Consider the following 22045-nt stretch of genomic DNA (forward strand, 5'->3'; position numbering starts at 1 on the left):
TTCATCTAAATAGCACTATGTGCAAATATGTAAAATTATGTAGAATTATGCAGCAATTAAAATTTATATTTAATAGTTCACACATTCATTAAAACTTCATGTTTCATCTTCAGAATGCTAAAATTTATAAATAAATTTATTATAAATATAAACTTTTATATATATAATTATATAAAATATAGAAACTTTATATATTCTGTAACAGTATAAATTATTTTTCTTACTGAGACTGAGCTCACTTTCCAACTTTGCCATGAGGAAAATATATATTCATTATATACAAAGATAAAACTTCATTTTGCAAAAAAGCAGTATGCATTATAATAAAAAGTGAGTGCAATGTAAAATATAATACACATACACATATCCGTAAGGTTTTAGAAGATATGTTTCTGTATATATAAAAAATAAACACTATATATATGTAATTAAAACAAAACAAAAACACAGTGATATTTTATAACCAACTTCATTATCTTCGGTCTTATTAAGATTTCCTATATAACATTAGCAATTATACCCCAGAGACTTAGGTAATTTACATATGTAAGTTTGAATACCACCAGAATAGTAGGTTTCCAAAAGATGTTTATTGATTTAAAAAAGGAGTTTTCTCTTGCCCAGGCTGGGTGGCTCAGTTGGTTGGAACATCATCTTGTGCACCAAAAGGTTTCAGGTTCAATTCCCTGTCAGGGCACATACCTAGTTTGCAGGTTTGATTCCCAGTTGGGCAGCACACAGGAGGCAACCAATAGATGTTTCTCACTCTGTGTGTCTCCCTCTCCCTCCCTCTCTCCCTAAAAATAATTAATAATAATAATAAAAGAACAGAGTGCTTTTACGTATTTCAAAAGGGTTTCTTTCTTTCCTCCCTGCCAGAGCCTGGAGGGATTTTCTTCAAATATTTACTATGAGAACCTGGTTGAACCTCTGAAGGTAAATCTCACAAAATTGTTAGGGCCCTTCTATGACTGGGATTCCTGGGAGGTTTTCACTCAGAGTTGTCCACATTGAACCTCCAGCAATTTTTTGGTTCGAGTTCAGGCTTTCCTGCCCTGGCACTGGGTCCTGCAGAAATTTCTGCTTGTGAGTCTTAGTTCAGGTAAGTCTCAACTCTTCATTTCCCTGTCTTTCCACTCTTGACCAAAGCATTTTGCCCTGTATCTTCCCCTGTCTTAAGTAATCTATAAGGATTTCCAACCTTTTCAGATTTTTTACTTGTTGTTAGTACACAATAGTGACTTACACACCACACATGTGAAACTGGAAAGAGGATCACCTTCTTTTTTTTATGATAGACTAGACTTTTTATTAGAGAATAGGTTGACCTTTATAGAAAAGTTATAAAGATGTTACAATTGTGCCCATATTAACATTTTACATTAACATTGTGTATCTGTCACAGTATCGATACGTTATTATTAAGCCAAGTTCATACTTTATTCAGATTTCCTCAGTTTTTCCTAATTTTTTTGTTTTCTAACTGCTCCAGGGTCCCATCTGCGATGAACATTGTATTTACTCCTGGTCTCTCCTTAGGCCCCACTGACTATGAGAGTCCACCTGACTTCCTTGTTTCTGATAACCTTGGCAGTCCTGAGATGTCCTGGCCTGGTGTTTTGTAGAATGCTCCTTATTGGGGTCACTCATTATGCCAAGATGATGTATTCATGGGAGTAAGACCACAGAGGTAATGCTCCTTCCCAACCCTTTCATTTCTGGACACCTGTTATAATGACTTTTCACTGCTGATGTTAAACTAGATTGCCTGGCTGAGGACTCAAGGTATCTGTCAGATTTTCCCCTGTAAGCTTACTGAGATTTTCCCTAGCCGGTTTGGCTCAGTGGTTAGAGTGTCAGCCTGCTGACTGAAGGGTCCCGGGTTCGATTCCAGCCGAGGACACATACCTTGGTTTGCAGGTTCAATCCCCAGGCATGTGGGAAGGCAACCAATAGATGTGTCCTTCTCACATCTATGTTTCTCTCTCTCTCTCCCTCCCTTCACATGCTCTCTGAAAAGCAATGGAAATGAATTATTATTCTGCACAGAAGTTTTTCCTCTTTCCCAGTTATTTATTTATTCAATTATGTGCTTACACCAGTGTTCATGGATATTCATTTTATATTTTGTTATAATCTAATAATAATTTATTTATGTCATTGCTCAGATTATTCCACCTTTGCCCTCCGGGAGCTCTTTTAGTTGAATCTGTGTGCCCATTAATATACCCCATATCATTATTTGTGTACGTGCATGTGTATGTGTATGTTTATCCCTTTCTTAATTTCTGGCATTAAAAGAATCATCTTATATTACTTTCTGCCCTGGTCTTAAAATTTGGGATTTTACCAAGGAACTCTATTTTAATAGAGAATGGTATTAACATTTGGGTATTAGGTATGCTCTCACCTTGCTGTTCTTTCTTTTAGCATCCTTCCTTCCTCCATTTTTTTTTCTTCCTTTCTTTTCTTTCTAGAACCTCACATTTTCATTGTGGGATCATTTTATTTATTTACTAGGGCATTTATCAGAGTTTCCTTGAGCTTGTTGGTGATGTACTTTAACATTTTTAGCCTTATTTTTAAATAATTTTACTTTCATCACTCTTGAAAAATTTTAATATAAAAATACAAATATTACTTGTTTCTCATGTATTTTTTAAAATGTGTATTTAATTGACTACCATGTTCATTGATTTTACAGCTCACATTGTTTTGTAGTGTATCAGAACTATTTGGTTTTAGAGTACTTTCAGGTAAAGATTTTTCTTTTCACTGCTCTGACTCACGTTATAAAAGGAATAATTTCTCAGTCATCCTAAGAGTAAAATCAAGGACTACAAAGGAATAAACTTGGGGAAACATCATATTTATCATCTTTTATAATTTAATGTCATAGACATGTATAATTTGAGGGGGAAAGACGTTGACCTGTGAATTCCCTGCACAACCAAGTCACCTCAGTGAGTCATGATCCATGTTCTTTCCATATCCCATTCTATTTACTCTAACATTACAATTGCAGTATATTGTATCTTTGTAAAAAAAAAAAAAAATTAAGAACTTTTGAGAAGACAAATCTCTGTATTTGTTCAATAGGGCTAGTATTTAAATTGACTAAGTTATTAGTTAATTTTAAAATTAGAATGATAAGTTCAGATTTATAAATTATGCCATTCTGCTGATTGGGTTAAAAATAGGTAGGATTGGGGTGATGATAGAGACAGGAAATCAGTTCAGGTGAAAGAAGAATCCTTAGAAAGAGAAACTGGTTATTGTACCATATTTTAAATTTATATTCAAGAAAAAAATCATTAGAACTTACACCAATACTAGTAACCTGAGTGAGATGATAAAGGACAAAGCAAAAAATAATTCTAAATTAACCCCATCATTTGGTCCAAGGTGTTGGATAGAGTGCCATGTAGTGAGATAAGAGAGAGGGAGAATATGATGGAACAATGTTATCGGAAGCTTTTTAGACATGTAGCTTGCAATGTGTCTTTGCTCAGCAGGATCCAAAGATAATAATTTCCCACTTGTAAGACATATGAACAGAATATAAATTTAAGAGTAATCAGCATAGTGTTGGTTCATGACAACTGCCCAGGAATAGCAGAAAGGATAACTTAATATGCTTCTCCATTAGACTAATTTTTATATGTGTTTATCTTCAACTATCTGATAAATTTCTCTATTTATATATCTACTAGCAATTTATCTATCTGTAAATCCTTCATGGGTAAAAATTATAGGTATAAGTAATCATCAAAGTGAAATCTAAATTGAAGACAGCAGCATTGTTTTTTCCCGTACAGGGTCAATTATCTGTTTTTATATGACATGGGAGAATCCTGATTTAGAAAACTATCGGATGAAATTATAAAATTCTTACTACAAATATACTGTAAACAGAATTTGCTTTATCGAATACAAAACCTATCATACTGTCAGTATTCATGAATTTTAAAAAGAATCTAATTTTTTAAAGAATATGTACGTATATGCTTCATGTTTATGACTGCTCCTCTCAAATCTTGAAATGTTTCATCCTCAAGAGACTTGGTCCAGATTAGTCTTGCATGGAAGTATCTTACTCAGTAAGCTTACTTTCTCTACTGAAACCTATAAATATTCTCTCCTTTAAAATTTGTCAGAAGACGCATCTGTCTAAAATGCTTGCTACTATCAGATATGGTTAAGTCTTTGCATTTCCAAATCCATTCCTTCATTCTCTCAATCTTTATCTCTCTCCCTCTCCTCTCTCTCATAATAGAAACAAAAATTAAATTGAGAATTGAGCTTCACCTAAGTACTGTAAACAACACTAAAATACAGCAGAAATAGACAAAATACAAAATGATTTTTATTCAGCATTAAATAACAAAGGTTGAGCTGATAATTGCCCAAGTTTTAAATTTAATAATCCAAGGATCTATCTCTGAGGAAACAGACTTACTCCTGGTGATAAATATAGTCTCATAGTCATATAAATCAGAGTAAGAATGTTTTTATGAGGAAATTAGATTTTTATAGTCTTATAAGATTAACATTATATGTTAAAATAAACAAATATATCAATCAAATTAACTTCATAATTATATGAAGAAAATTAGTCTTGAAAATTAGCTTATCTTAATAAAAGAGTAAATGCTGATATAAGAGCTAAGAGAAATAATTTAACCTTTCATAATATTATATGGTATCTGGGAACATGACTTTATGGAAATTCTTCTCTTGCTGTATATATAGCTTTATGCAGTCATAAATATGAAAAACAGAACCCTCAAAATAGTCCAATAGGTTGTTTCCTATTTTGTTTTATTTTTATTATTATAGATGGCTTGCTTTTCCATTTCAGGAAACTGAAAAAGGTGTAAATGTTATTTAACCTACTAGCTATCAAAAACTTTATATTAAAGATATATAGTGTTTTTCTTAGAAAAATTTTTCATATAGGTCTAATACTTTATAAAGCATGCGATTCTTGCTACTTGATTTGAGGTTGTGCTTGGTTGGGGATGAGGTCCTTGCCCGGTTACCCATTGATCCTTCCTATGTTGTCCCTTGTAACACTAGAGAGTCAAAGAACAATGTTGGGAAACCATTAACGTAGTACAATTTTTAAGTTTACTATATAAAGAAAGTGAGATTCAGTGTGAGTGATAAACCTAGAATGTGTCACAGGTATATTTACAAATATACGTTTGCTTAAACTGTTCCTATAGAAAGAACTCTTTTGCCCTCCAGATTTCCATCAATATCCAAATATCAATAGATCTTCTGGTAGTGATGATAGGATATCTTGCCATTTCTCGTATATGGTATAAAGAACAGTATGACTACTCACACAAGTGTTTCAAACCTATGTGTTTATGCAGTCCTGTCCTATTTAAACACAAGTTGATGTATGAAATACTGGCTGGATCAGAAGTAACACTGAGATTATCAAAGGGCCATGCAATGCAAATTTGTCCAAAAGGGGTCAAAATTAATGAGGGAAAGGTTTTTCACTTTTTAAAGAAATATGTCCTTGGCCATCTTTCAAAACACTCAGTTCTCTCTATGTTCATCCGTTGTTTCTTCCAATTTTAATAGACATACTCTAAATACAATATCAAATGACCAGTTAGTCTCAGGGTCAGGGGAAAGCAAAATGTTGCGGACACTTTCCAATGGAGAGTACAGGCCCCGTTGAAAGACAGAGGTAGCTATTTATCTCACCTGGTTGTTACCAAGTTGGAGTGGGGGCTTAGTTTTTTGCCAGCTGCTGAGACATTTCAAATCATACCAGAAATTCAGATTTTAATTAGAAATTCAAAATTTTCAGTATTAGCCAATATATGCACATTTAACTTTGTGGAACCCAACACTGCATATGTCAATGAGCCAAATGTGGCCTGTGAATCACTGCTTTGGAATTTCTTCTCATTATATTTATTTAATCATAGGTACTAAAATAACCTATTCAACAAATGGTGAACATACTATCTGTCAACTATTGCAATAATTAATTGACACATACTTTTGTTCAAAAACTGTGATTTAATGTTTTTCTTTCCCATTTTAAAGGGAAAAATTAAATTCATACAGGGTTTAAGTTTTGTTATTTTAGTTTAAGAATAGCTATTACAAGAAACACCACATCTGTATAATGGTTCCAATATAATAAAAGTGAATGTTTTACATGCGTAAATTCCAAATGACTGCTTAAGGTGAGCAACTCACCTTAAGGTGAGGAGCATGCAGATCAGGTTTCTATCATCCAGGCCAAGTACTGGTGTCAGGGAAGAAGACAAAATTGATCAGATGAAAATATAGACCTTCTCTATCACAGTCAGTACCAGAATTAGAAGATGAATCCAAATAAACTATATCCATATCCTGAATTCTTTTTGTATTCCAGTGGTTTGTATGCCAGGGTTATATAGTGAGGCTTTGGGGTTTGGGTTTCCTTTACAATTCGCCAACAATATTTGTCCTAAAATAGATAATAACTGAAGTTATCAGTGCACATGGCATTACCTAGAAAGAACATGAAGGCTGAAGACTAAAACAAATTACAGAAAAATCTAAGGTGTTAGGGTACTAGAAGTATTCCCTTTTAATCCAACTCTGAGGATATATGACTCATTGCAGAAGCATATGTGTAATTGAAATTATAAAATTATAGGTGAGAATTAAAACCAAAATATTAATGTATAAAACATATTCATTTCTCCCTTAGCATTAGCTAACATGACAATGAGCCTGGTATTTTGGTAAATCTACGTTTATTGTGGCAATAATGCCTAAGTGCTCTCTGATGCAGGAAACGTAAATGCCTTTTGGGTAACTGCATAGTATATCACTTCCGGCACTGAGCTGCAAACTGTTATGATAGCAGCGCAATATTATTCTCAGGGAGGCAAAACAAAACAGAACAGCGCTAATAATGGTATATTTAATTCATGGTAATTTGATATTCTTATTTTTTTTTTTACAATCAGAACAAAATAGCTTCTGTAAGATAATACATTTGATTCATTTTGTAATGTCTTCTTTATTATGAGGCCCATAAAAGCATCAAATGAAGACAACAAGCAATTTATTTGAAACTTACTACTACAAATAACTTCCAAATTGAAATGTTAGCTTGAATAATTTTAGAGAACAACAAAGAGAAAGACTGCCAAGTATTTTAAATATTCCATGGAGTGAGCTACCGTGCTGTGATGCTCGTCTTAAAAAAGATCCTTTCAAGATGCCCAATTAGGATTGAAAAGGTAGATATTCTTTTCATTATTACAGTTATTTTTCCTTTCTTTTGCCAATTGCTTGTACTATTCTGTTGTCTACTCTAAAATGTGTAGGACATATTTTACTAAAATATACATACGTACAACGTTGAATTTTTATTTCAGCAGAAGTTTTATATAAGTTTCCAGATACAAATGTTTTGCTTTGAGGTCTCATGGGGTGACAGAGTTCATGAGATATAAGAGGTTCAGTAACAAATTAAAAGTAGCCAGAAAAAATAAACTCCCTTCCTAAAACATGGATATGCTCTGTCATTAAGGAGGGAAAATTGTAATTTAATTACAATCACATCTCAATGGTACCTGGAAAAGTATTTTTTAAAATATGTTTTCATTGGTTTTTTTTTTTTCTTTTTTAGAGAGAGTGGAAGGGAGAGGGGTAGATAGAAACATCAATGAGAGAGAAACATGATCAATCGCTGCCTCCTGCAAACTCCCCACTGGGGATTGAATCCCCAACCCGGGCATGTGCCCTGACTGGGAATGGAACCAGTGACCTCTTTGTTCCTGGGTTGACTCTCAGCTGCCGAGCTACAGTGGCAGGGCTGAAAAAGTATTTTGAGGTTATAAAATTTATTTTGTTGGAAACGATTTGAATGAATAAAATAATCTACTAACTCAGTAGGATGCTGGTAGAAACTGATTATTATTTATCTTAGAATCACAAAACAAGGCTAAAATTATAAAATTTTTATAGGTTACTTCTACTTTTTAAACCTGTCTTCAAGTAAACTTGAAACTTTCCTTTCCTATGCATCAATGATTAAATCTGCCATTCCTGGCAGAATCAACAAATAACGAAGGCATATCTCTATAAAGCTTTACTACTAATCTACTTTTTATTCTAGATGTTGATACTTAGTGAACATGGTGGAAAGAAAAGAGCACGAGGAGTTTATTTGGTTATTATAAAAAAATAAAATGGCAAGTCTTGCCCTGCTCAGTGTGGCTCAGCAGGTTGGGCATTGTTCTATGAGAGGCTGCTGTTTCGATTCTTGGTCAGGGCCCCTGCCCAGGTTGTCTGCTCGATCCCCAGTAAGGGACGTGATGTGCAGGAGGCAGCTGACTGATGTTTCTCTCATTGATGTTTCTTTCTTTCTTTCCCTCTCCCTTCTCCTTTCCTCTCTCTCTAAAATCAATAAAGATATATTTTTTTAAAAAAATAGCAAGTGTTCATGAGAATGTAGAGAAAAGGGAACCTTTATACACTGATGATGGGAATTGGGAATGTAAATCAGTGCAGCCATTATGGATAACAGTATGAAGTTTCCTCAAAAAATTTAAAATAGAACTACCATATGATCCAGCAATCCTTCTAGGTAGATATCCAAAGTAAATTAAATCAATGCTTTGAAGAGATGTCTGCACTTTCATGCTCATTGCAGCATTATTCACTGTAGCCAAGATATGAAAACAACCTAATTATCCATCTGTAAATGAATGGAGCTATTAGAGAAATATATTTTCTTCTGATTTAAATTACATATATTTTTATTATGTAAACAAAAGTAAATTAGAATTTTAGTAATAATGTTAATTAGTTCAACAAATTAAAAAGTGAATTATGCCATTTGGCAACTTTTATAACTATTTGAACTAGTTGAAGTGATATAATACTATTAATGTTCTCTTGTCAATTCATATTTTGCTACTTCCTTTTTAATACATCAGTCTGTTGCATGCTTCAATGTCTCTGGGTCTATTTTGTTCATCAGCTTTTTTTTTTAAAAAGACCCGTCAAGAAATATTCAAAGTGATGAAAAACAAGCACCTACAACCAAGATAACTCTACCCAGCAAAGCTATCATTTAGAATTAAAGGTGAGATCAAGAGTTTCACAGACAAGAAAAAGCTAAAGGAGTTCACCACCGCCAAACGATTTTGCTACTCTTTTTCAATTATTAAACAGCCATCTCTCAGCATCCGTGGGGGATTGGTTCCAGGATTCCCCCATGGATACCTAAATTCATGGATGTTAAAGTGCTTATATTCAATGGTGTAGTATTTGTATATAACCTACTCATATCCTCCATATACTTTACATTATCTCTAGATTACTTATAATACCTAATGCAATGTAAATATTATGTATATATAGTTATAATACTATCTTGCTTAAGGAAGAATGACAAGAAAAGAGTTTTTACATGTTTGGTACAGATAGAACCACAGTAGGCCTACTACATAGAACATGTCAGCAACAATGTAACTTGTTTTCATGTTTTCAGTTAGCAGTTGGTTGAACTCAGTGATGTGGAATTTGTGGATACAGAGGGCCAACTGTAGCCTTGCCTTTTAATACCTACTACAGCAACAACATTTACTCCAGCAGAAAAATCACTGTGCTTAATATAAATAATTATTAATTTCTTAAAAATAAAGCAAGACAAAGAAAATATGAATAGTGCTAACAAATACCCACATAATGCATCATTATAGGCACTGTCCTATGCCTTCCATAGATATTACCTCATTTAATTCTGATAGCAAATATATTACTGTGCCTCCATATATACCCTAAAAAAACTTCCTAAGACTAAAATCTCAAAATACATATACCTATTCTAATTAGCTTGAGAATATTTATGACTATGGGTCTGAGATTTCTCAGATAATAGTCCTTAAATGTTTGAGGTTTACTACACTGGGACAAAAAAAAAGTATATTCAAGCTTCAATCAGATTTAAAACATTGACCCTATAATTGAGGCAAATGAAAGCAGGATGTTTGTCAGGGAAAATGGATGTAAGCTATTGAAGGTATTTCTATATTGCTATTCTTTTCAGTACTGATGATAATTGTTCATATATTTTCACCAGGAAAGTACAAGTTAAAAATATATGTTGCTAAATTTAGAAAACTTTGCACTTCATTTATTATTTTAACTATCTATTTGTAATGAAAAATCTAATAGCAAAATGCAAAATGTTAATTGGAATACAAATGAAACTGTGTAATATTATTACTGCAGATATGTTTTAATTATGCATAAAGTGACGACTGGTCCATTGGACATTGTAATAAAGCTCAAAGATATTAAAATATAATTCAAGTGATGAAACTTCCCAAGCTATATTTCTCATCAATTCTTAAAAAACCAAACCAAAACAAAACCCAGCATTTCCAGTGGAAACAGTGATATCATTGAATTAATTGAGAGCATTTTTCTTTGTATACAAGTGGGTCATATTATCCTAACCCATAGTAAAAATGTATGTTTCCTTTATTAATTGTCTTTTAGTTATGGGGGAAAACACTTTCATAAATTCTACATGTTTGCTTTATTGCAAAGCTCTAAAGTATGATTTTGAAGTTTTTTTTTTGTATTTTGTATTTAACCTTGTATTAGTCTATTATTTTTACTTTGTTGTTAACTTCCTTTCTTTTGGAGTCGCTCTGACTGCTGACACTAAGAAGACAACCAAGGATCAGAAATTTGGTTTAAATTTATCAGGATTTGGATATGTAAATAGGTTAATTAAAAATGGTAACTAAGAAAAAAAAAATAGCCCCATCTAAAAGTCTGTCATATTTTCTTTAATGAAAAATAAATGGATGGGGTATACAGTGACTAAGCTCATTTGTATATGGATCACACACTTATGGCAGGTATTAACCTAAACCCATCAAACAAATTCTTTTATGTAATCTTCACAGTAGCCCTATGGTGTAGATGCTATTGGTTTCCTCCTAAAATGGATGAAAAAATTTGATGTTTAGATAAATTAAATATTTTGCTTAAGATCACATAATAAGTAGGCAGAGACAATCAGCTTCAAACCCAAATTTGTCTGATTTCTGAAACTATCACATTGAGAAAAAGTGAACGTATCAATTGCAATGTTCCTAAGGAGTTAAAAAAATCTCAGCTTCAATGCCTGCTGGCATGGTGTGCGAAATAAAACAGTGATGTAACTGATAAGACTTTGACATCCAAGTATCAAACAGGAGACAATTCAGTTCTCAGGGATACTGGTATGAGTAATCCAAATGCTTTGTGTTTGGTGTGAGATCCTAAAGTGAAAATTAGAAGGGTGTCAATAGTTGAGGCCTTTCTAAGAACCTTTCACGCACTGCTTAAAACTTAGATGCTTAGAGTGTTTCACAGACATGTTCTTTAAGATTATAAAATATATTAAGTAAAAATTTGGAGAAAATATTTATTGTACTTTTCTCACAAGGATCAACCCAGTGAGGGTGAAATGAATTACTGTTTTCCAAGTATGTTTTAAACTGTAGGCAAATATGTGCATGCACACACACACATGCAAACACACACACAGTTATATTCCATGGCACTAATGAGTACATTTTACCTCTTCATCTCTCCATGTTTTATCTGCCACTCTCCAAAAGTTGTTCTTTTACTACCTAGTAATATATTTCACATAAAAAGTTCTCCTAGTTGCAATCTAAAAATTCAAAAGTAATCATAAAATGAAATTTTACAAAATTAAGGTTCCAAGATTTTATTTGTTCTCTCCTCTAAGAAAGTGGGTTGAAGAAAATAGAAATTATAACAAGTAATTAAGAGATTTGGCACCCTTAATGCCACTGCAGCATGATAGATTAAACTAAGATTATCAAAATGGCATGTTTGGGAACCCCCCTGGACATACAGTTTCTTGTGGAAACTGGAAGATGAGCTACATGGGCAATTGGTAAAATGAAATAAGCTATCCAGGTATAATTTTATCAAAACCAACTACCTATATAAAAGTCATACTCAGTTTTATCTTTGACATGTAATGAGCCTGAATGTTCTCACCTGTGACCTTGCAACATGAAGTACCTGGACAAATTAAAAGTAAATAACTTTCATGGACCCATCATGTAACTGAGTTTGCAGGGCAAATTACCACCCCAAAATCTGGAGAGACAGGTGAATTCTTAGTCACAGGCAAGATCTGTTTACTTAAAACAGAAGCTGCTGGAACCATCAACTGGTAGACACACATATGGCAATTTAGATGAATTGATGAAGAAATTGAAGATGAGTGAGGGTGAGAAGCTCCTGGGAGCTGTGTTTTTAGGAAAGCCTTCACACTTTCATGGATCTTACATCTAAGAGCCAACCAGGTTCTAATGGTGAACAGCCAAGAAAAAGCCCCTGTGGCACTAAAAAGATTTCAACAAAAATTTGCTACCACCAATCTAATGTCAACAAAAGTTCTCAATCTGGCATGCAAAAGAAGAAAAACTTTATTCAAATGAACAGTTTGCAAAGTAGAATAACACAGCACCTGGTGGAAGCCAAAAGTGCTCTCCATGGAGACAAAGGGGAGGCTGCTTTTTATAGAGAAAGTTTCTGCCCTGGTCCCAGATTTGTTCATTTTTATGCAAATAGGAATCAAAATCTGCACAGATTAATCCAAATAGCACTGTCCTGATTGGTAGGACTCATGTGTTCTGATTGGTCATTATTGGGCTGTTCTGATTGGTCAATAAAGATACAAATGAGAATATAGCTCAGCAGTTCCATTTGGACAGGGTAGGACTGAAGGCTTTTCCTTGAAATGCAGTGTGTGTGAGAGGCCTCCATTAGCAATAGCTGCTAGACTCTGGTGATGATGATTTGGGGCCCAATCAACCACTAGGAGTCCCTCTTGACAGGTATATTTTCTTCTCTGGTTCAACAAAGGGAAGGAGAACAGAATATTTTCATCACAAAGTTCTAATCTACAAGGTAAACTCTTTAGCAGAGCCTCATTCAAGAGCTATGGGGAAGGGCATTCCTCATACTCCAGCAGCTTCTAGACTGTCTCATCAAGGAGGAGGGAGGAACCTATAGCATAAGAAATAATTGTAAAAGTTATTTAGAGACATATGGCCACTAAATGCTTGAGATTTAATTAGAATATCTTAGGATGCTTTCCCTCCATCTTACCTTACCACCACACTCCAGTATATATTAGTGGATTACAGATGAAAGAATTGCAAGACACAGACTCTCTCTGAGAGTATTTAGGAAAACCAAAGCCAAAACCCAAACACTAGAAAACGTTGTATTCTCTGACAACTATAACTACAACACATATAAAACAAAATGAAAGTACCAGCCAAAATAACAGATTTTATTACTTGATACAATATGTCTGGCTTTCAACAACAACAAAAAATTACAGAGCACATCAGAGTCAAGAATAATGCAGCCTGGAGAGGCAACACCAGCATCGGGGCCAGCTCAGATATGACACAGGTGATGAAATTATCAGGCAGAGAAATTGAAATAATAATGGTACATATGCTTAGGACTCTGATAGACAAGGCAGATAATACGCACAAACAGGTAACGTAAGGAAGGAAATTAAAATTCTATGAATACATCAAAAGGAAATGCTAGGAATAAAATAAAGCTGCAATAGAAAAGAAGAGTGCCTTTGATGGGCTGCACGGTAAAACCAGTACAACCAAGGAAGGAACCAGTGAGCTTGCAGGTAAGCAGACACAAACCTCCAGAAAGAATCAGGGAGTTGAGGGGAGGTGAATAGAAACCTATGAAACTGAAATTAAAAGAGAACAATTGGAAGAAACAGAACACCCCACAAAAATAAGAAATTTTCAAATGATGTAATTGGAATAAAGAAGAAGAAAGAACAAAGGAGAAGGAGTATTGGGGGGAATTATGGTCAATTTTTTAAAAATTATTAACAGGACACAAAACAGAGATCCATGAAGCTCAGAAAATACCAAGGAGAATAAATAGCCTAAAATCTACACTTAGGAATATCATATTCAAACTCTAAAAATTCAAAGATAAGGAAGTGAAACTACAAATCACAGACTGGGAAAAGTATCTGCAAAATATATATGATAAGGGACTTGTTTGCAAAATGTACAAAGAACTCTTAAAACTCAACAATAAGAAACACAACCCAAATATAAAAACGAAAAACAATATCAATATATACCACAGAAGACAAAAGGTGAAAATAGAAAATAACATTATGAGAAGGTACTCAACATTAGGAAATTGCAAAGTTAACAAAAATGAGATACAACTATACATCTATTAAAATGGATCAAATCAAGATATCTTACAGCACCAAATACCAAATGCTAAAGATGTAAACAACAGGAACTCTCATTTATTGCTGATGGAAATGCAAAATGCTACATCCACAGTGGAAGGCAGTTTGGCAATTTCTTACAAAACTAACAAGGTTTTACCATAGATTGAGCAATAAATGTCCTAATTATTTACCCAAAGTTTTGGAAAGTTCTGTCCACACAAAAAGCTTAACATGGATGTTCACCACCACAGCTTTATTTATAGCTGCCAAAAACTAGAAGCAATCAATATGTCCTTTAATGGGTGAATGGGTAAATAAATTGTGATCATGCCATAAAACAAAATATTTTTCATCAATAAAAAATAAATGAGCTATCAGGCTCAGGAATGTAATAAATGAATCTGAAATAAATGTTGTTAAGTGGAAGAAACCAATCTGAACAGGCTGTGTAATCGTAAGATTCCAATTATATGACATTCTAAAATAGACAAAACTATAAAGACATTAAACAGATCAATGGTTGCTATGAGTCTGTAAAAATTTAGGAGAGTTAACACAGGGACTTTTTGAGGCAGTGAAACTATTCTGTACGATACCGTAATGGTGAATGCACAGCATTAAGCATTTGCCAAACACGTAGAACTTTTCAACAGAAAGATTAAACCTGAATATATGTAACTTCTCCCATCTCAAGGTGGAATGCACAGTGTAATGAAGAATCTATGTATTTCTAATGTACGACACAACCTCACAGAAGGAGGTGCAGTTTTAAGTTGCTTACTTTAGTAATTTGCAGTAACTTTGGAAATAAATGGAGTCCGTAATACTAAAGGCAAAAGAACTTGTATATATTCACTGTACTCTAGATAATAAAATTGTTTCCTATGGGGTGTCAGCTAACAATTCTGATACCATTCCATACGTACTGAGATTGAGCAACAAAGAACACAGACAGCAAGTGAGGAGGAGAGTCTAGAATGAGTCATGTGGTAACATATTAGAGTTGAGATTTCAACGTGAAATCATGTTTAGCTTAATATAGCTACAGATGGATAAATATGCAAATACTTATAAATATTTTTATTTAAATGAATTAGGATATACAAACATATATTTATTTCTATTTAGCAGGAGGCCTAGAATAACAACAGCATAGTAGCAATGAGCACAGCTAACATCCAGGTCTTGGTTTCTAATATTCTGAAATTAGAGAAACTTGGGCTCCTTGGAAAAATGACTAATTCTAGGACTGGAACAGGGAACATACAACATGAGTCTGCACCAACTTGTAGTGCTAGAAAGTAAGAAGTTGAACACATGCACACACAAACACGGAGTGATAGTAACGTATGCCAAAAAGAGAGACCAAATAAAAGAACTTCCAATGGGCGGATGCTAAAATGTTTTGAGCAATGAAATAAATAAAGCAGTATTAGATTATAACCCAATGAAGATAATAAATGTCAATGAGTTTATAAGGATATAATTAAATAATTGAAAATAAATGGAGGAGAGCAAACTAATCTCCCATGCAGAGGAATTCCAAATAATTTATGTAGATGTGCTGTCCTGAAGAAGGTAGAGCATGATTCCTCATCCTGTAAGTGTGAGTTGCACATAGTGACTCCCTTCCAAAGAGAGCGTGATGGAAAGGCAGGTAAAAGATAGTAACTTTACAGTGTAGACGCATGACAAACAATACCCCAAGACAGGTGATCATCGTTAACATCTACATTCAGATAGTATGTAACTTGATTTAACATGATAAATAATGGCATTTATCCTTGTGGTTTTCATCTCCAAAACACATTACCCCAGTCTAATAATGAAAAACATACAAATTTTAATTGAGGCTCTTTATACAAATACCTGAGCAGTAAACCTCAGAACTGGGAAGGTCATAGAAAACAGAGTCTGGACAACATTACAACCAAGAAGATCAAGGATACACAGTGAGTAATGTAATATGTTCTCCTAAATGGTATCTTGGGATATTAGCTATTACCCAGACATTAGGTAAAACCTGAGAAATTCTGGATAAAGTATGGACTTTAGCTAAAAATAATGTATCAATATTGGTGCATTAATTGTGACAAAAGTTTCATACTAAAGTAAGACATTAATAATAGAGGAAACAAGGGGTGGAGTGTGTGCAAGTTCTACCTAATATATTTGCAATAATTAAGCATCTATAATTATTGCAAAATACACACTATTATTTAAAAATTAAATGCCATTATTACATTTCACACCTGAAACTAACACGTAAATTACCTACCTAGCCTCAGTAGGGACCGGTGGAGAATAAGATGAAGGCTTACATTTGACCTAGGTCAGCAGGTTTGTCACAAACAGTAGATGGCGTATTAAGGGATATAGTGACGAAGTGTAGAGATGCTTAGGAAAAAACAGCATCTTTTTATTGTGGCTGTCTGTTTTGGTGATTCAGTTAGACTTCTGTACGTCTAGTCTAGAATTCATACACTTATGAATCGCCATGATCACTCTCCCTAAGACTCAGGACACCTCTCTGTACCATACACCAAGGCAAGTCTGGCATATCAACTTTATTTAGTTTAGGCTACTTTTTTGCTTTACTTTCAGCCAACCAACCAAATAAGCTGTTAGAGTCCTTTTTAATCTCCCTTCTAAAACTTTTCATCCAGAATTTCTCCCTCATGGTTGAACACGCGCACACACACAGATGCACACATGCCGGATCCAACTTTATTTTCCTCTCACCATTCTCTCGCGTCCTTAATATCCATTCCCACATATATTACCCAGATTTCTTTCTGTGTAAATTGGAAACATGCAGTTACTTCTCATAGGTGATACTTTCTACTTCAACCTTTGAGGATTATTGGTACTTGAAATGAGATATAGGTCTAAAGGCAAAGAGGGATGGTGGAAGTGGGTCCTGTAGAGAATCGACAGCGCCTGGCAGGGTCAGGGGGGCCATTACAGGTTCTTCGGACGAAATAGAGTGAAGTTCCTCAGACAGAGCTGGAAAGGCTGCTTCCAAAGGTAAAGAAGACTCAGCTGAATTTGGTGGTTTTATATTCCCAGTTTTATTTGGATCTTCCCACGTGTCCTTATTGCACTTTCCAGGATGCCATTCCTTCCCAATCGTGGCTGTCACCTTAACAATACATACTCTGAAAGGCTAGGAATTCAATTGCATTATAATTCAACCACATGCAAGATGAGTCTCTGGGTTTGGCTCTCAAAAATCTCAGCCTTGCATCTACAAGAGATAAAGGTTTCTTTCAGGACATACCTTAAGGTAATTTGTGCCTTGAGCTAGGAATTAGAAGATCAGAGCTCAGACTTTTTATTTCCTAATTTCTCCCACACAGATAAGAGTAACCAGCTGATTTTTTTATACTTGATTTTTTTTTTAACCCTCAACTACTAATTCTAAGTGCCCGTTGAATACTGGAGCATGTGATTTTTTTGATTGTTCTGCTTTTTTATTGAGTATAATTGACATACAATATTTGTTCGTGTCAGGTGTACCACATAGTAATTATACTCTTTAGTTTACACAAATGTTCTAAGGTATCAAATACTCAAGCACCCAGAACCTTCCCTTTTACAAATACTTGATTAGGAGAATCGACTGGAGTTATTTTGCATATCTCTATTGACACATAATGACATGGATGACCATTCTTCAGTACCACTTTGTCCATAACTGTGTTGTTTTAAGTCAGTTATGTTATTTATCATAGCCTTTCCTTTAACAACAATGTTGATATATTTGTGTCTGTGCTATTGTTTAATACTTTGAAGGTAGGGAAACTGTGTTTTCTCATTTTGCTTCCCGCCCCCATTCTAATCTAGAAGAATTGGGGTATATAATAGGCACCCAAACAACAGATGTTGAAGGTATTTGATTTTTATGTTGATTCAGAAGATACCTAGGGTTGACAATTTTCAAGTGTTTCCTTGTTGTGAGTGCCGTGTGATGTTTCTCTCCTTAACCAGCCACACTGCCACTCAGAGCATCCCTGAACCGGCAGAGTAAATTAAGAGTAAAATAAACACATGTCCTCATTCTTAGCATTAAAATGATTCAGAGACTACATAATGTAATTAGGCAGTGGTGCGACAAGGAATTTATTACATTCTGTTTTTCTCTCCTATTCTCTTTGTTTTAGTAAACATGTTTGAGAGTAAAATTCTCCTTTAGTTTACAGTAAAGTATGCATATATTGAATATAATGGATATATTGATTTTATACTTTACATTGTACAGGTTGACTTAAATATTTGAAATGCTCAAAAATCTTTGATTAGAATCCACCATTCAGAAATTCATAACTGAGCTATTATTTCAATTTGTTTTAAAATAATTTTACTTGGAAAAATCTCTCTGTGCCTTTAACGAGAATTTTTAAAAATTGGACCCAAAAACCAGACAAAACATAAATGAACAGTAATAAAAAAACAGAACACCTGCACAGTGGAGCAATGTGCGTCATCTCCACCAAACTAACACGATTATATTTAGTAAACACCTTAGGACAAGAAGCTGGCAAGCTCTTCTGAATCAGAAATTAGCTCCATGGTGCTTCACTTGGCTTGGTTAGGACTTTGTACTGAATTAGGCATCAATATGTTGTTATGTGCATTTCATTTAAAAAGATAGCTTTATGTTGGTTTGCAAAATGATATTAGCACCTCAGCCACTTAAAAGGAAATAAAAAGTCATATACAAAGATGATAAAAAATCAAGGTGCATCTTGGAAGGTTTTCATTTAATGAATCTAGGATAAAAGGGGCAGTAGAAGTACAGAATAATTTTAGTTTGTTGCTTAGCTACAAATGTGTGCACAGTGATGGTTTCCAATTAACTATTCTTTTGCCTGAAATTGTTTTTCATACTGGTGAAGTATGTGGCTAGAGTATATACTCATTCCATATTCATAATTTCTCACAATATTTTTTTCTGATTGGTATTATAGAAATAAGAAAAAAAATTAAGCTCAGGCAAACTCCATAAATTCATCATCATCATCATCATAACCTATTTAATTTTTTGTCATGTCTAAAATGGTTTTCAAACATACCATCTCATAGAGTTTGCTTAACAATGCAGTGAGGAAAATACAACTATATTTTCTCACATTTTATGAGAAATGAAACTGAAATAAATTAGTTACCTACCTGTCTCATAAAGTAAAAACAGAATCAGGTACCTTAAATGGAAGAAAGTCACCCTGATTCTAAATCAGTAGCACTTTCCACTTCCTGGCTGTGAAAACTTAGTTCAATCACCTGTAAAGTTATTTAGAGGCAGCATGGGGGTGACGTATGAGAAATCATTCTGTGAAACGCAAAGCATTTATACCTGTAAAACACTAAGAAAGGACACAAAGAAGCCAATAGAATAACAGGATGAGAAACTTTAAAAAGCCAACTTCCAATTTTGTAAAGCTCATAAGAATGCAAAGAAATTTTTAAATTCATAAATGGTGTAAGTAATTTTAGATTTAGCATCATTGAAATGATTGATTAATGCACATTCAATAGCGTAAGTTTACCTGTTGCCCTTTGACTTATTTATTGAATTTAATGTATTTAAACTGGATTCCCTTTGACTTGCAAATGTTATTAAATATAAGTTTTGGTCTATTTACTGTTTGTGGTCTCTATGACAATTATTTGTAACACGTCATACACCTAATTTGCATCGCCTTTATTTGCAAAGTTGCACACAATTTCATATATTTATTAGCCATTTGATGCTTTCCTTTGTCCAGTGGGAATTCAAGTCTGCTGTCCATTTTCTGTTGATATTTTAATAAGGTTTTTTGGTGGGGGTGTTAAACATATTCTGGTCACAAGTCTTACCTCTCATGAGATTACATGTGCTGTGAATATCTTCTTTGAAATGAGAGCTTGCTTGCTTTCCTTTATCTAACTGGATCTTTGATAAACAGAAGTTCTTTTAACATAGAGCCATTTATTCTTTATAGTTTCTTATTTAATGAACTCACACTTTGTCATATGTCAGCTGGTCATATGTGAAAGGGTCTTTTCCTGAAAAGGTCTGTGGTGAATCTCTGGTCTTTTTGTCTGTGCTGTGACAATCCCCAACACCATACTGTTTTCCTCAGTGAAGCTATATACCATGACTTGTAAACTAATAAAATAAGTTGTAACATGTAAACTTCTGTTTTGTGTGTGTGTATGTGTGTGTTTCTTTGTTAGTGCTCTTCACCTTTTTTCAGTTACAAAATAATCAGACTTCTTTGCCAAGTGCAACAATAATAACCAAAAACTGTTGGTGTTTTGATTGAATTCCCTGGGACTGGGAGAAGATTGATTGACATCTTTACACTATTTAGTGTTTCAATTCATGAATATGGTATATTCTTTATTTTATCCAAGTCTTCGTTAATTTCTCTTATTAGTGTTTTATAGCTTCTACTCCTTTTATTAAATTTACTGCTACTTTTTTTTTCTTTATCTTCTTAAGCAATTTGGAATGGTTTCTTCAAATATCACTTTTGAAAGCCATGTTCTCTGTATATGTTTACATTCTACATACATAAACACGCCTTCTGCAAAGAATGATTTTATAATTTTTTGGGGGGGGATCTCCTAATGTTGTTTATTTTCCTTCTGTATAGCACTGGGTAGGAACTGCAGTAGAATTTTTAATAAGGGAAAGAGCACTGTGTTTTTTCCGAAGCTCAGAGGAAACACTTTCAAATTTTTATCAACTATGAGAATTGCTGACTCTTTTTAGTTGTTATTGATATTTACTTTTTGTGCTACACAGCCTCTGAGATGGCTCCCAGTGATTATTGATTTCTGATATTCAACCTTTTGTTTAATCTGCAGCCCTTGTGTGCGACTCATTTTTAAAGAATATAATACACGGAGCTGATGTGTGGGATGTCACGTCCAACCTTAGGTTACCCGTTTTCTTGCTTTTGGAGCCCTAGCACATTTTGAGTATTCCTATGGGAAGATTCATGGGATGGGGAACTGATGTCCTTGGCCAATAGCCAGTGAGGACCTGAGGTCTCCCCACATCCAGGTGAGTTAACGTGGAAGCTGAAACTCCTTAGTCAAATCTGAAGTTTACTGAGATCCATCAACTACCTTGACCTCAGCTATGTTAGAGACACTAAGTCAGAAGCATTCACCTAAACTGTACCTGATTTAAGGACCACATAAATTGTGAGGTTTTGTTTTAAGCCACTATGTATTGGGGTAATTTGTCAAGCAGTGAGAAATAACAAATGCACCTATTTTAGCTGTTTAATGAAGTTTGCTTTCTTTTCCTAATTTATTGAATGTTTGAAAGTAAAAATTGTCTTGAAATTTATTGAGTAATAATTTCTCTGAATCAGTTAAGATGTTGGTACCTTTTTCTTCTTTATCCTGTTAATATAATGTGTTACAATGAATAATTTTCAATGTTTAACTAAACTTGGATTCTCTGTAATAAACTCAAGTTAGTTTATAATATATTATGCATTTTATATATTAATAGATTCTGTTTGCTAATATTTTGTTTAGGGTTTTTGCATCTGTGTTTATATGAGATTGGCCTAAAACTTCCCTTTTAAGTACAGTGATATGCTGGTGTCATAAAATAAGTTAGAATTTTTATCTTTATATTGTCTTAGGATAATTCAATTTATATCTGGAATTACTTTTTCTTTAAGTGTCTGACTTCACTGGTCAAGCTGTTAAAATCTGAAGATTCCTTTG

The sequence above is a fragment of the Miniopterus schreibersii genome (assembly GCF_964146895.1).
Source record: "Miniopterus schreibersii genome assembly, chromosome: 13".
NCBI classification, from domain to species: Eukaryota; Metazoa; Chordata; class Mammalia; order Chiroptera; family Miniopteridae; genus Miniopterus; species Miniopterus schreibersii.